Raw genomic sequence first — 16,193 nt, forward strand, 5'->3', positions numbered from 1 at the left:
TTTGCTTTTCATAGCAACAAATTTGTGTTGAGAACATCTGCCCTCCTTCTCTGAAGAGGAGGGTCTATTTATTGCATTTTAAACAAGTCATGCATTAAATTCAGCCAATTTTAGAGTCACCAAGAGAGGAAGACAACTCACTGCGCCAGTTCAGTCTTAGAGTATTTCAGCATTTGATACGTGCATAGAAATGAGACGAAAATCGTCCTCTCGTGTTTGTAGGGGGGATAAAGCACACACTTTCAAGACAAGCTGGAGTTTTATCTGCTATTCACTTTTCAGTATGAAAACCACAGATGACCCATTGCATCTTAAAACAGATTCACCGTCATGTCTCAGCCATGGAAGCTTTATCTGCTATGGAAGCCATGGAAGCTCAGAGAAAGCAGGAGAATTGATATTCCGTAAAAGGCTTGTGTTTTTCTCCTGTCATTGGTCTCTGTTCCATCTAAAGGAACTGATGAGAAAATGTTCCTGTCGATACTTCAGCCTCCAATCATCCCTGATCACTCAGGCATGAAGTTTTCCACGCTGTCACCTCTGCTACCACCCACACTCTCATCTTTTTTATCAGCTAAATTGCAGGATTATAGATAATAGGTTGCATTTCAGTTCACTTTGACAGAATCATTCATGTCTACAGCTATTAGCACTAGAAGTTTCCAAAATGTTCTAGTGGTAATTAAGAGCTAAAGAAGTTTCATAACCCAACAGATCACTGAGTCAGACACTTTTTTCACATGCATGTGAATTCTGAGTGAAGCCAGTATTAAGTTGCAAAACTTTACATTTAATAAAAAAAAAAAAAAGAAAAGAAAAAAAAGAAAATTGTAATAAAAATAAGTAACTACTCCTAATGGCTATGATGCCAGCATTTAGCTGTTAAACTTCACATTTATTATTATTATTATTATTATTATTATTATTATTATTATTATTATTATTATTATTACTACTACTAATAACAATAGTTATTATTTTTAATAGTTATTATTTTTGTTGTTGTTTTTAATTTTTTTTTATTATTATTATTAATTCTTAAATAATATGATAAGCTTGAAATAATAATAATAAATGACTATTAAATAATAAAAATATTTCTAGAAATGAAAATTCATTTAGAAATGACAAAAAATTAAATAAAAAATAAATAAAAAATAAAGAATTATATATATATATATATATATATATATATATATATATATATATATATATATATATATATATATATATATATATATTAATTTTTTTTGGTTGGGGCAGGTAAAAATCTGGTCTGAAATTCTTATAGCTGAGACGTGCTAAGTTATATTCATCTAATTAATATTCTGTAATGAAACATTCAGAAAAAGGCTCAACCCACAGGTGATTCATTAAAATGCATATATTTTATGCACCAGTTTTAAGGAATAGTTAATCCAAACATAAAAATGTACTCATCCTCATGTTGTTCCAAATTAGCATGACATTCTACGAAAAATCGCAACAGTTTAAAAAAAAAAAAAAGAAAGAAAAGATAAAGTTATGCGTTTAGAACAATATTAGGGCATTTCATGTTTGAGTGAACTATCCCTTTAATGCCACCCTCACCTCCATGACATCATTATATTGAGCCCATCAGGTCTCAACGCAAAAGTTTTAAAAAGTTAATGAAATTATGGTGAATAAACACACACTGACAACAGGCCTACAGTTTGGGACACTGGCAAGTGATTATGGTTTTCATTAACATATGTGATCACATTTCACCAACGTCTGTCCTCAGTAATGTAAGAAAAGGAGGTCTCATTATTACAGTGTTTGGAGCCCCGAAGCATATATTTTCCTCACGGTACGTGACCCCAATCAGCTCAGAATTGATGAGATACTGTAGACGCAGGCCTGCAGCTGGCTAACCAGCACACGGTCTATGGAAAGTTCCAGACAATCCATGACGACTTTCTTTGAACTCCTGTAATGAGGTTATTTATCAGACTTCCATCTTCTACAATGTAACAGACTGTGAAAGGGTTTACGTGAAGCGCTGGAGAGAGAATATTTCCACCGAACCACTGATGAAAGAGGCACTGTGTGGCGTCTTTAAAGTGACCATGTAAGTTGCTAACCACCGAAGCCCCACTTTTAATAAGATCAGGTTACAAAACACAGGGCTTCAAACAATCAAAAACTCTAGAACATAAAAATAAAATATTATGTTGATCATGGTTCAAACATGACACCCAAGCACAAGGCTGGTTCTGTGAATCTTTTTGACTGACTCATTAAAAAGAACCAGTTCATCAAGAGTCATTTTCTTGCACTGCTCTGTGGAGCGCTGACAAAACTAAAAAATGGATGCACACAAAGCTTTGTCTACTAGATTTTAAATGATTGTTGCACATTTTTAATTTTATTCTGTTTTTCATGACCAACACTTGATTTGTAAGTTAAAAGGCTGTTTTGCAGGTTAATAATTCAGAGTGTCCTGGCTGTGAGAGGAGTTCCTCTGGCGGTCTGAGGGGGAAGTAGAAGCACTAAGAAGTGGATCGATTAATCATACGGAAGGATACACGTCTTCTTTATCAAACCATGCTTGCTTTTGGGGTGGAAGACTAGGTGCAGAAAACTGTAATCAGTGACAGCTTATAAAGAAGGCTTAGGCTGCTCTTCTGTATTTAAGGTCATACATTTTTGCAAAGCACAGCAGACTGTAGATTTTAAAAAATCACATAATTATCTAATCTTTGAACTTTATAATTTGGCAAACTTGCAAAAATGTTGCTTTCATTTTGCCAAGCCCACATTGAAATCTGTCTTGCATCTGTCCGAGCACTCAAACATAAGAAACTAAGAAGCATATTCACATGTAAATCCTGGTATATAGTATATATTATGTACTGTATGTGTGTGTGTGTGTATACTATATATGCATATATATATATATATATATATATATATATATATATATATATATATATATATATATATATATATATATATATATATATATATATATATATATATATATGTATAACGACAATCTTTACGTATGTACACTATATATATATATATATATATATATATATATATATATATATATATACATATGTGTGTGTGTACTATATATATACACAATCATTTTTTTACATATGTGTACACATAATATATATTTACATAAACATAATAAATAAGCAATATAAACACACATATATACAGTATATTGCTAACATATAAATATTCACATATATACATAATATTATTATATACTTCATTTCATATATGTCAGTTATGTCTCATTTTATGACATCGTTTTACTATACAAAACAAAGACAACAAAATGCAAATGCTTTTCATCCATTCTTATGCTTTCTTTGCATGAAAATGTAAATATGCTGATAATATCAAGTTGAAAAGTTTGCGATATTTTGTATTTGCAGAATATCAACAAAGTTGAATTTTTACATGAGTTGCATCAACAACGTCTATGGAGGTCCTTCATAAAGCGATGTCATGTTTTTGTAGTCTAGTTTTGATTAAGAAAACCTCAATCAATTTGTGTTTATACCGGTTTACATGTGTGCTAATTGGTGCCAAAACAGTTCAGATATGTTTGTTGTCACGATGACTTGGAGAGGCCATAAGGAAGACAGAAGTTAAACATCACTGAACAGTGCACAGCAGGCCAATGTTAATAAAAGTGTTCTGGCTCACTGTACCTCAGTTTGCTTGCTTAACTAAGAAGTAAGTCTAAAAAGAGAATGAAGAAACAGACACAACAAAGAGAATCCGATTCTCTTAGAACACGCCCTTCTCCAGTGAGACCATGAAGGTCATGAATGCTCAGGGGATATAATCCTCTGCAGAAGAGACAGTGTTGCTCTCACTGCAGTCTGTAGGATAGAGAGAGAGAGAGAAAACATGTTTTAGATGTTCTTTGAGGTTTCTGGGAAACGCGATAGGGCTGGCAAACATGCTCCCCAGAAGCAACCCCCCTCAAACTGGGCTGAACAAAGCGGAGGAGTCTCACAGTGGAGCAGTGGCAAATGGAGAACGTCTACTGCATTCAGATTTCCTTCTTCATTCTACCTCCATTTTACTGCAATTCTATTGGAAAACACAACTTCTAAAGTTGTCTTATGGCCCATAGAAAAACATATTACTGCTGTCACTTTTCATTTGTTGTTTCTGTGTTTGCGAGGCAGCCTTGCGCTGCTGATATTCCTCAAACATTCTGATTAAGGTTTTGTTCCCTAACACTAACCATTCAACTTCTGCTATCAGTTCTGCTTGAACTGCTTCATAGACACAACCCACTCAAAGTTTTGTGGATGTTTACAGTCTTATGGTCCTTTCACACTAAACCTGAATATGCAGCACAATTTGTTTTCATCCATGAAAACACCAACCAAAAAGACTGGAGCTTTAGGTCACATGTCCAAAGCTGCTACAGCCACACATTAAAATTTTGTTAAAAATATGATTTCTATTAATGTACATACAGTAGCACATACACTACTGTATGGGCTCAGTAAGACTTTATTTTAAAATAATTTGATACTTTTCTTTAGGATGGTGTATTAAATTGCAAACGTGGCAGTGACTTTTTATATAATAATTTATATTTCAAATAAATTGTTCGTTTAAACTTGCTATTCATCAAACAAACCTAAAAATAAAAATGTATCAACTGATTTTAACATTGATGATAATAACAAATGTTTCTTGAGCATCAAATCAGCATATTAGAATGATTTCTGAAGGAGCACGTCACACTAAAGACTGGAATAATGATGCTGAAAATTCAGCTTTGCTATCACAAGAATAAATTTGACTTTATATATATTAAAGTAATTATTTGAAATTATAATAATATTTCAGATTAGTACTGTTCTTACTGTATTTTTGATTAAATAAATGCAACCAGTCGTCAGTATATTACACTTTTAAAAATATAAAAAAAAACTTACCAACCTTATGCTTTTGAACAGTAGTGTGTATGCAAAAAATTATTTCATCTATATGTCACTTACATTAATATATGAATGTAATTTATAGTATAAGCCAAGTTTAAGTCATTGCTTCATAGATTTACACAACATCAAAACGATATCTGAATTTCTAACCACAAATTCTTACCATGGTTCAACGGTTCAGGCAAATCCCTCATTGCCCACTGGGAGACAGTCGACAATGTAACATGGAACCTCAGAAGTAAACAAAATTTTAAAAACATAATTAAAATGGAAAGACATAAATAGTTGTAGAATGCTGGTTATTTTACATTTAAATGAGAATAGTGCGGTAAAGCCGAGTGCACAAGCTGAACAGAAATTCTACTAAATGTACCTGCAGAACTTCCAGACAGCTCAGGAGAAGGAAGAGGCCTTCCAAGGTAACACCATTGCATATTTTGGGACATTATTAGCATTAACACACATTAGCTGTTTGATTTCTACTAATACAGCCTTACTGGGCAAGAATCCTCATCTTTATTCATAGCCATTCTCGTTCCTCCCGTCACATTGAAAACATCATTTCAGCCAATTTTTATGATAAAGAAAAGTCTGCTATATCACTTCTGTCATGCCATTGTGTCTCTATTACACACATTTTTTTCTTCTCTCATATTCTCCAGTGTTACAGAAAGCTGATGCAAAACATCTTAATCCCAAGCTTTCCAGCTCAACAGATCTCACATCTCAAAAGATACAGCTCTCTCGGCAAAGCCTTTAATTACTTTCTAGCCATGCTCACAGAGCTAAATGACTTTGCAGGTTCTTTTTTTGCCTTTGTTATTGGACTGGCTGCAGTAATTAGACAAAGATTTTATCGGTTGGTTACGGATGGACAGAATGGACCAATTCCAAATGGCACTTTTGTGCCCCAGAAAGGGCATTACAGAACTTCAAATGAAAATAAGCAACTGGATCCCTTAACCGAGAGCCTATAAGGAGGTAAGTGTAGTGGTTACTCAAGTGTATGCGAAAATGATTGCTGCACATTTTAAATAATAAAACTACTTGAAATATTAATGCATTCTAAATTAATGCATACTTTTTATTTTATTTTTAAATAATTTTCCTTAATATTTATTTTAGTTATATTTATTTTAATTTAATTGTTTAATTTAAATGTACTTAATTTTCATTGCAATCATATTAAATGTAAAACCATTAGAACTTTTTAACAGCATTTATTAAACATGGTCACTCAAAGGTTTAAACAAAGCATTTGTGTGAAAATGCAAAAATTACTGTAAGCTTTCCTGCACTTTCTGTATGGCTTGTGACACAAACTGCACAAATATTAATGCACATGTACTTTTTTATTTTTGAAAAGCATTTTTTCCTTTAGAATTATTTATTAATGTACACTTTTTGTATGACTTGTGACATGCTGCACCCAAAACAATAAGAAAACTACTTGAAATCGAGATCTGATTGTTCAGACTGAATCACGCTTCCAAAATTAGATTTTAAACCACGGAAAAACGGATTCCATGTGTAATTTTTGCTGTTTAGACTATAAACAACTAAACAGATTTGAGTCGGATAGTCTAAAAAATCTGCCGACTGTCTGAACAAATCTTTTTTTATTTTTTGGCCAATTTAAAGCTTTATAAGTGCTAAAGTGAAATGCTGAAGGGTGGCCAAAAACCCATCCAAATTTTAAATATTCCTTGACATTAAAAACAGACATCAATAAACACTAGCCTGCATACAGTAAGACAATGATCCTTTCACTGCGTATTGCCTAAGCCAGTGACCCCTCCTTGGCAATGTCCATCATCATCTGAAAGAGTCAATGAAGAGATTGTGACCTATGAACAAGCAAATAAATAATTGCAGACCCCCAGGTTGCCCTTTTCACCAACACTTATCCAAGATACTAGTCATATCGATTATCTCAGAATATGCTGACAGATACGGCACAGATCCGCTTCTGCTGAATATTCACAATCATATTCAGCAGCCTGCAGGAATATCCTCATTGTTTTCAGACAGTAACTGCTTATGAAAGATAAGGAATTATTTCAAAAGTACATCATTACAGCATTTGGGTTCAATTTGCTGATCTACACATGAAAGTCGGAGCTGCATGCTGATAGTCCGGCCTAAAACCCAGAGCCAGAGTGTGTGATGTACCTCCCCGGTATTAATCACACTATTACAAGCACAAATACAGATGGCATGTTACTGTAAGACCCAAATAGGACACACATGCTCACTGATGCTCACTGAGATCTCTCGGTAGAGGCCCCACGACGGCCCACATTTGCGTGTAAAGACATAAAAGTGTTTCATTTCTGGAATAAATTGAGTGGGACTGAATGAAGACAGATTTCTGTGTTTTTTCATCCTCAAATCTTGCAAAAAGCTAAGTATTTTTAGGGGGAGTCTCAATGTAGGCTCAACAGTTCTAAATTAGTGTAATTTGTGAGAGGATTTCTGGTTTTCTGTTTACCACGTCTAAAAGTTGACCTACATTTAGATACAGTTTCACTTGATTTATTGAGTGTCAAAAATATTTTAAAGAGTTATACAGTATCATACAAGAGACAAGCAGTATAAAGTGTATTTAATGAGGAAAATGGAGAGACTAGTTACCAGATGATGGGGGGAAAGAGTATGTTTTAGTTTCCATCCATATTGCTTTTGTTTCCAAGACTGTCATGTCCATCATTTTGAAGTAATATTCGTTCTGTAAACAAAATACAACAATAAAAGAAACTGTGGCATCTGTTTATGATAAAGAAAGAATTGATTTAGAACATTCCGTAACGCAATAAAATAAATAAATTGGAATAAGCAAACATTTGAAATTAATAAAATGTACATTAACATAAAAAGACTATTTTGAAATTCAAGTTTTACAGAATTAAAGATGTAACGCATGCAATTTGGTAAATATCACATGATACAGAATACAAAATGTTTAACACATGAACTTTTTTATTTTTTGAAAAACATTGTTTTTCCTAAAAATAAATATTCATTATCTATTATTTTAAATAAGTTACATTATTTTAATTAATTTTCTTTATAAATATTTTTATTTATTTACACTAAAATTATCATGTTAAATGTAAAAACATCAGGTCATAGAATTTATTAACCCACGCTCTTAACTCTATCCTCATCACTTGGAATACAAGAACAGGTACAATTAAAGAATTGAGACATCACTGTTGTTATTCATAATTACATCGGAACAGATGGTAGCTTATCAAAGTGTTTTCTGATATTTTAAGAAGTTTGTGTGGGACTGATTATTCTTTTTCTAGTGCAATAGAGTGTGACACTTTTACGGTTAAGTCACACAGTTCTTGCTGTCTCTGTTACTTTCTGCTTTTACAAGCTCATCAAACACAAAGGCATTACAGATCACAAGATGTGCTGGACGTGACCCCCTGTACCTGCTGCTGCATGCGCACAGACAAAATGTATATCTCCATTTGACATATCTGTATGTATACAGTATGTCGGCTTGCAGGTGTTCAGACCCATTTACACATACGCACTAACAAACAACCCATCTATAAAGGGAGCTGTGTTCTATCACTGTCATGCTGGGGAGGGGTTGATGTAATATTATGATTTTTCCCTTCTTCTCAGCTAAATGGCACAAACTCGGGCTATAAATGTATGCTCATGCGTGAAATCTCCCACAGACTGTTACGCTTAGATGGACATAAATTATTCACAGTTGCCCCCTGCCCCTCTTCAAAAAGCTTGGGGAATAATCTTAATACTAGATTTTCATATGCAATAAAACCTACTGTCTCTATTACATCAATTAAAAACAATATAGGAACATAAACCCCCACTTTTACAAGAACTAAAGTCATTCTGCATTCTTAGCAGTAACGGCACAGGAATTATCACAGAGTTAACAATTTCAAACCCGATTTATTTATTTCAAAGCCCTGCCTCCAATGCATTTCAGGCTGGGTTTAGTACAGAGGATCAATCTGTCGCAGGCCTTTGAAGCAGACACTGCTCTTAATGAGTTGCAGCACAGCATATGGTATAATGCATTTCAGTTTCCAAAGAGCGTCAGACAATATGCCACATGAAAGCTCTGTGTCCAAACTAAAAGCAGAGGGAAGCAGAGCCGAGCAGGCACGTAGATTAAGACTGGGCACAATTACTAAACAGAGAGAGGCAGATTAGAAGTGATTTTCTGTGAGGCAGTGTTTACATTAGCAGTATAGAGATTCAGATTTAGAATTGTTTGCATGGCTGCAGTATGACAAAGCCTGAGAAACATGTGGAACTTGCAGCAGAAAACATGTTACTGCACTCGTACAACACCTATTATGAAACGATGGTCAGATTTATACCTCTTTGGTATAAAACATTCATGAGGTTTTGTACTGTGTATGTGCAATTGTACTGTACCTTTAAAATGTATGTTCTGTTTCATTTCATTTTGTTTCATACAAAACTTCAAAGTATGTAGTCTGCACCGAATCTTTAAAAAAACATGAAAAACAAACAAACAAAAAGTATCATTATGCAAAAGGTTTTTAATAAATATGTATATTTTTCCAGAGAAATAACAGTGTAACTGTTTAGTTGATTTGTTTTGTTTTTAGTTTGTTTGTTTGTGTGTGTGTGTGTGTGTGTGTGTGTGTGTGTGTGTGTGTGTGTGTGTGTGTGTGTGTGTGTGTGTGTGTGTTTTGTTTGTTGTGTTTCATTTCATTTTGTTTCACACAAAACTTTAAAGTATGTAGTCTGCACAGAATCTTTAAAAAACAAACATGAAAAACAAACAAAAAAAGTATCATTATGCAAAAGGTTTTTAATTAATATGTATATTTTTTTCCAGAGAAATAACAGTGTAACTGTTTAGATGATTTGTTTTGTATTTCTGTTTTATGTCTTTGTTGGTTGATATCAATAATGGTACAGTAACTATAGCTTCATGAGATTTCTAAATTTGTAATACTGTAGCTGCTTAAGGAACACATCTTCTTTTTCTGGGAAACTGCAGTCACCCAGGTAATAAGTTTCTATATCGTAATGTGGCAGAGCTGCTGCAAATGCCTCCTGCAAGAGACGAGCACACACACACACACACACACACACAATAAACTTTGCCGTTTAACAAACTGCATGAGTGAAAAGAAAATAAAATCGTATGGAGATTAAGCCGATCCTGGAATCCCCTCCCACCCACATTGACTCTTAAAACAAGTCAAATGGATTTCTGAAGTGGATGTGGCAAGATTTTTAAAAGGAGTTCTCGTTGCCATGTTTATTGTGGGATATGTTTGTTTTTCATTCCAGTAGATTATCTTAAATTATTTTACACATGTAAGAAATTTAGGGAAAATAGTGCAGTTTTGAGCCAGATTCAAACCTCAGATATTTTCTGAGAATAGACTCGCACTGGTGATTTGCCTTCGATTCAGTTTATCTCCAGACCCCTTACGGCTGAATATTTGTCACGGTAGATTTCTGTAAAAAGCCCACGGTGGACTTAAAACGCTACTGCTGCTCAGCAGAGTCTCCCCGGCCCTGTTTATTGGGCATTCGCCCATTCCTTTATGAAACAGTAGTGCCCTTTGTGGTACAGAAACTCATACTGGATTTGTCTGGCAAGACATGTCCAGCACACGCCCCATCAAGGGGAGCGCTGTGGAAAATCCATCTGGCATTTTCTGTGCTCATAACAACATCAAGCCAAGTCCAAATTATCTAAAAAAAAAAAAAAGGTGGGGGGGGGGCTCAGTGCAAACTGTTTGACTTCGGTTGCATGTGCACGCTGAGGGCCCTTTCCTGCTCTCCTTATTACATGGAATGAGACGTATGAAGGGAAAAACGCTAATCAGTGAACCCGAATCTTGCGAATTTTGCAACGTCTGGAAAAAGCCCCGTGAATAGCCATCTTGGAAGTCTAACTTCACACATTGGCCAGATTGTAAAATGGATAAATCGGCTGCCAACCCAACAGACCCTCCTCCTTTTCCCTCCCCCTCAATATCACTCAGACCGGCTGAAATAGGTTAGGCATGGAAGTCATTTCCCCTCTAGGTGCTCCAGCCCTGCTGTCCAGACTCAACAAGGTCCTGAAATATCATTAACATCTGATTTTCGCCAGCGCCGTACAAGCGGCTCTTTGTTCCCCTCGCACCAGACGGGGGGAGCGCCTCTACATTACCATATCACCAATGTAATTACACCTATTAGAGTGGAGGAATATAGAATTTATTCCTTCTTTCCCTCCATTTCCACTCTTGCGCAGAAAAACAGCGTGTGAATATACCTATTGTGCACATTTCAATTTCAGAAAGTGGTGTGGTATAATGCTATATAAACATTACCTCACCTTAACTCATAGCAGAGACCATTTGAGGCAAAATAGACTAGTTAACTTAATGACCCGCACAATCAAGCCTTTGTGCCTCTGCCATCACGGGTCGAAAAATGTTCCCATCTTTCTATGGTCAGAAGTCGTCGTGATGAAACAGGAGGCAGCGGCGAGAGGGGCAGGCATGACTGGTGAATAGTTGCGGCTCGTTCCAAGAGTCCAGTTAAGTGTCACTCGCGATTATTTTCACTTATTGCCTCTGTCACTTTGTGCCCCTTGTGCCATTATGCTCCAGGGTACACACAAACAGCAGCAGCATTTATGTTTCCTTTGACTTAACGCGTCACAAAACTAATAAACCTGTTGTGTATTTCGCCGCTGTCACTGCGTGTGCGCTTTGGGAATGATTCACGGCAGACGAGTGCCAATGCCAGTCTAATAAAAACCTACATCCTGTTTAAACATACCTTCATAATGTTGAGCAACAATACATCTTTCTTTTCCCCATATAAATTAGAAACATTTCTCTAAACAAGTTAAAGAGAAACATAGTGTGTACCGACACCAGATTTGACATTACATAATTAAAATGACATTTGCAGAAAAGCGGTTTAGAAGCATCACAGCAAATTCCTGAGGTCGCCTTATTTTTGTTCAGCATAACCGAGCATTGGAAAAAGAAATGAGCAGGTACCAACAGACCCTGTTAAACTGACATGGATTTCATATATATGTTTATATGCAATTTAATGTCCAAATCTGTGCAGTGTTTATCATCAACCTGCTTCACTTGTTATTTGGCAAAGAAAATGTCTGTGATCAATATTTAATTGTAATTAGTGCAAACAAAAGGCGTCTGGTTTAATTCTGTGTAATATTTCACAGGAATGTCCTGATTGAATTCAGAAATATCTGCATGCCGTAATGCAGGCCAGGTATAGCTGCTGCTGTAGTTTGCTAGCAGCATGCAGATGAGACACACCCGACATAGCCGGAAAAGTTATTGTCAGTCCTAAATTTCTTTTTTCTATGCCCTGTAGGGGGAGCAATTCATGCCATGATCAAACTAGGGGGAGTTTGTACTGTACCTCTTGACCTCAACCTGTGTTCAGTAGATACAACAGCTGCGGACGGGAAGGCTACTGCGAAGAAATGCAAAAATCAGTAACGGTATAGACAATGCCACAAGGATGGCATATATATATATATATATATATATTATATATATATATATATATATATATATATATTAATATATATATTATTTATTATATATATATATATATATATATATATATATATATACATACATACATACATACATACATACAAATATACTGTACATGTATATATCCGAATAATGAATAATGTATATTATACATGTAATAGTAATATATCCTGTCCATAGGTGAGCCCTAAAGTTCTCAGTCTGCAGCACCACAGCAGCAAGAAAAGCAGGAATAAAATGCATTTTATAACAACGTATTTCATAAATACCAAAACTTTTAATATTTTTATTTCATGCAAAATTTATATTGTCTTTCACTTATTAATTGGACTTTTTATCCTCTATTCTAGCTTTCCCAGATCCAGATATAACACAAATAAGATGTGGATCCCCCATAAGGATAGCTAGAGTTGCAGGCATCATCCTTATTGCATACATGTGGAAGTGTGACAGCACTAGGTTGAGTCACTGCACTAATGGCTTTTGACAGCCCAGGCAACGAGCACTAAACTGTGGCCTCATTCAATAATGGTAATACAAACTACAGTATATCATAAAAACGAGCTCGATCCCAGGCGGAATAAAACAGTCATAAATGCAGTCTGCCGTGTCATGGCACAATTTAGGGGACTGAATGCAAACTTACCTCTCAGAGTCATTAGCCTGAAGTTGGCTGCCTTGACTTGTGTAAAGTGGGTGTACAGAGAGTCTGCATGGGTCAGGATGGATTGTGAAGGGTGAGGGCGGTCGGGCCAGAGGTGAGAGTGGGCCAAAGAAACACCAGCTGAACTAACAGAGACATGGTAGATAGGACTAAAAAAAAGCATTGCAGGTTTATGCTAAATTCTATCAGTGCACTTTATGGACCTCGAGTCCTCCAACTCATAGTCAGATTGATGCAGCGAATGTGTGTGTGTGTTATGTGTTATATTCACTACTGTTCAAAAGTTTGGGGGCAGTAAGTTATTTTTAAAGAAAGAATTAATACTTTAATTCAGAGAGGATGCATTAAAAAAGATTGGAAGTGGCAGTAAAGACTTAAGATTTCGATTTCAAATAAATTTAATATATAAGAAGAAGACATGTTTCTTGAACACCAAATCAGCACATTAGAATGATTTTTGAAGGTTACATCATGTTACACTGAAAAGTACTTGCTGGAAATACAACTTTGTATCGCAGGAATAAATTAAAATTTAATGACATAAAATATATTGTACGGAGCCCTGCATATGGCATGCAGGAAAAAATAGTAGGCTAAATCATGCGCACAATTTACTAATTCATTCCCTCAATGTACTAAAACGTGCACATGATTACTATTTCGTTCACTCAATTTATAAATTGTGCACACAATTTACTAATTCGTTCCCTCGATTTGCTAAATCATGCACACGATTTAGCAAATCGAGGGAACGCAATAGTAAATCGAGGGAACGCAATAGTAATCATGTGCACGTTTTAGTACATTGAGGGAACGAATTAGTAAATCGTGCGCACAATTTATTTATTTTTTCTTGCATGTCATGTGCGGAGCGGGGCTTCGTAATGTTGCAATAGAAAATGGTAGTAAATTAACTTTAGTAAATTAAATTGTAATAATATTACTGTTTTTACACAATATTAGTGATTTTACTGTATTTTTGATTAGATAGATAGATAGATAGATAGATAGATAGATAGATAGATAGATAGATAGATAGAATATACATGTCGTTAATTAATATTTAAATGTAAAATGACACTGTAACAAGGATACCTTAAAATAAAGTATAACCCATAGACCTTTTTTAGTTCAGTCAAGACAATCTCTCACAGTTCAAGAGAGTCAGTGTGTGAAGAAAAAAAGACAAAGAGAGATTAACTGGATCTCATTCAAGTCTCACATCAATCGACCTGTGAGACTGTCGACTCCAGGCTCCCACCTCTGAGCAATCAATGCACTTCTCAATTAACCATGAACGTTAGGATGTCTGTAACTTGCGAAGTATTATTCAGTGTTGTAGCTATCCAGCTAATTAATCTGGTGAAGGCCTAACGAGCTGCACTGCTGCATTGCCGGTGGGGGAAAAGGCTGGTAATGTAACTATTATCTACTGAGTTATGGAGCAACGGTTTGGAGGGAAATTGATTCTTTAAGAAACAACCAACATTGTCTCATTCTTCCCCTCAGACAGCAGGCAAATCAATGTGACAGTTTGCTCTCAAAAAAGAAGCCATCCAATGAAAGCCAGATAAAAAAAAAGAGAGAGAGAAATGCTTCAGTGTTTTTTTTATCTCAATGGTTTGGTTACCAACAATCTTCTGCAAAATGTTTTCCTTTATGTTCCACAGAAGAATGACATGAGGATGAGTAAATGACTTAATTTAAATTTTTGGGTGAACAATTTTTGGGTGTAACAATTGTTTTAGTTTATTTATACTACTGTAAAACTGTTTTTACATTTATAAATGTAAAAGTCAACATCTTGGGTTAAAAATAATCCTAAAATAGGGTCTTAAAATAATAAACAGTACAAAACAAGCATTGCAAATATGTTAGCCATTGCCAAAGAACCAACATAAGGAAAAAAAATGAATGTACCATGCAAGTTGTTATGGATAAAAGCATCTGTTAAATGCACAAATGCCAATGCACAATACTGAATAGCTGCAAAACTATCATATGTTGAAGTCCTAAAGAATATGCATAAATTAAAATGATATTGTCCATTATGAGTAACAAAACACATCTTTGGGCTTTGAAAGGAAACAATGTGAAATTTTGCGCATTTGTGCATTCTATTCTACGGTTCGTTGGTGAAATACTATTGTTTTTTAGCAACAACTATGAGAAGCAACAATTAAGCTTAAGTATGTTTTCATGTGGTTAAGTAGTAAATAAAGCAAAATGGGTGAAGAAAATTGCACATTTTAAAAATGTCTGCTTCAATTCAGTTGCACTAAACCTTAAACACCCCACACGGATTAAATGTCTTCGTTTGATGTAATTACCCCTGACTATCTTCCCACGAGAAGCATTTGTCAGCTAGCAAAGATGGTGGGCACGTTCGGACATGTGCTGTCAATTTATCACAACTTTGTTTGACGTTTTTCCCCTGCACACACTTAGAAGGCTGAAGTTCTATTTACAAAGATGACGATTCATCACCCATCTCAGATTACCCAGCATCCCTTTCACCTGCAAAAATTGGGCCGGATTCTTTTCTCCTTTTCATTAAACTGTCCCGCCTCTGTCAATCAATTTACATCATATGATACCTTTTATTCTTCCACTCCAGGTTTCAGCCAATTGCTTCAGCTTTCTGCAAAGGAGAGCAAGCAAAAGAGTAATGGAGACAAGTGGAACAAAGTCGACAGAATTGGGGAAGGGGCAGATTGTTATATACAGTATATATATATATATATATATATATATATATATATATATATATATATATATACTGTAAATATACAGATCTAGACACACACTCTGCAAACTATTCCCGTAGACTCGAGCCAGAGGACCAGGCTTATAATGTGCACACACTGAACCGATATGTTTCTGGAGAGCCCTGCTGTTCACTTTCTCCCCGTGAGCCCCTCTCACACATTTTTATAGATCACTATTAAATCGTCAAATTGTTGGGACTTGGAAAAGTTTCATCCTGCAGACTTAATGGGTCTAGCA

The 16,193-nt window shown here is 35.2% G+C and overlaps 1 long non-coding RNA gene across 1 annotated transcript; it reads right to left on the minus strand.

Moving 5' to 3' along the window:
- Window positions 1-6,531: 6,531 nt before the first annotated feature.
- LOC122140820 lies at window positions 6,532-13,384 on the minus strand. Its single transcript, XR_006157396.1, has 3 exons — window positions 13,170-13,384; window positions 12,384-12,437; window positions 6,532-7,680 (listed from the first exon to the last, which is right to left on the minus strand). It is a non-coding gene; the product is annotated as an uncharacterized LOC122140820 (long non-coding RNA).
- Between the last annotated feature and the right edge of the window lie 2,809 nt (window positions 13,385-16,193).

Source organism: Cyprinus carpio, chromosome B19 (assembly GCF_018340385.1).
Source record: "Cyprinus carpio isolate SPL01 chromosome B19, ASM1834038v1, whole genome shotgun sequence".
In the NCBI taxonomy this organism is placed as follows: domain Eukaryota; kingdom Metazoa; phylum Chordata; class Actinopteri; order Cypriniformes; family Cyprinidae; genus Cyprinus; species Cyprinus carpio.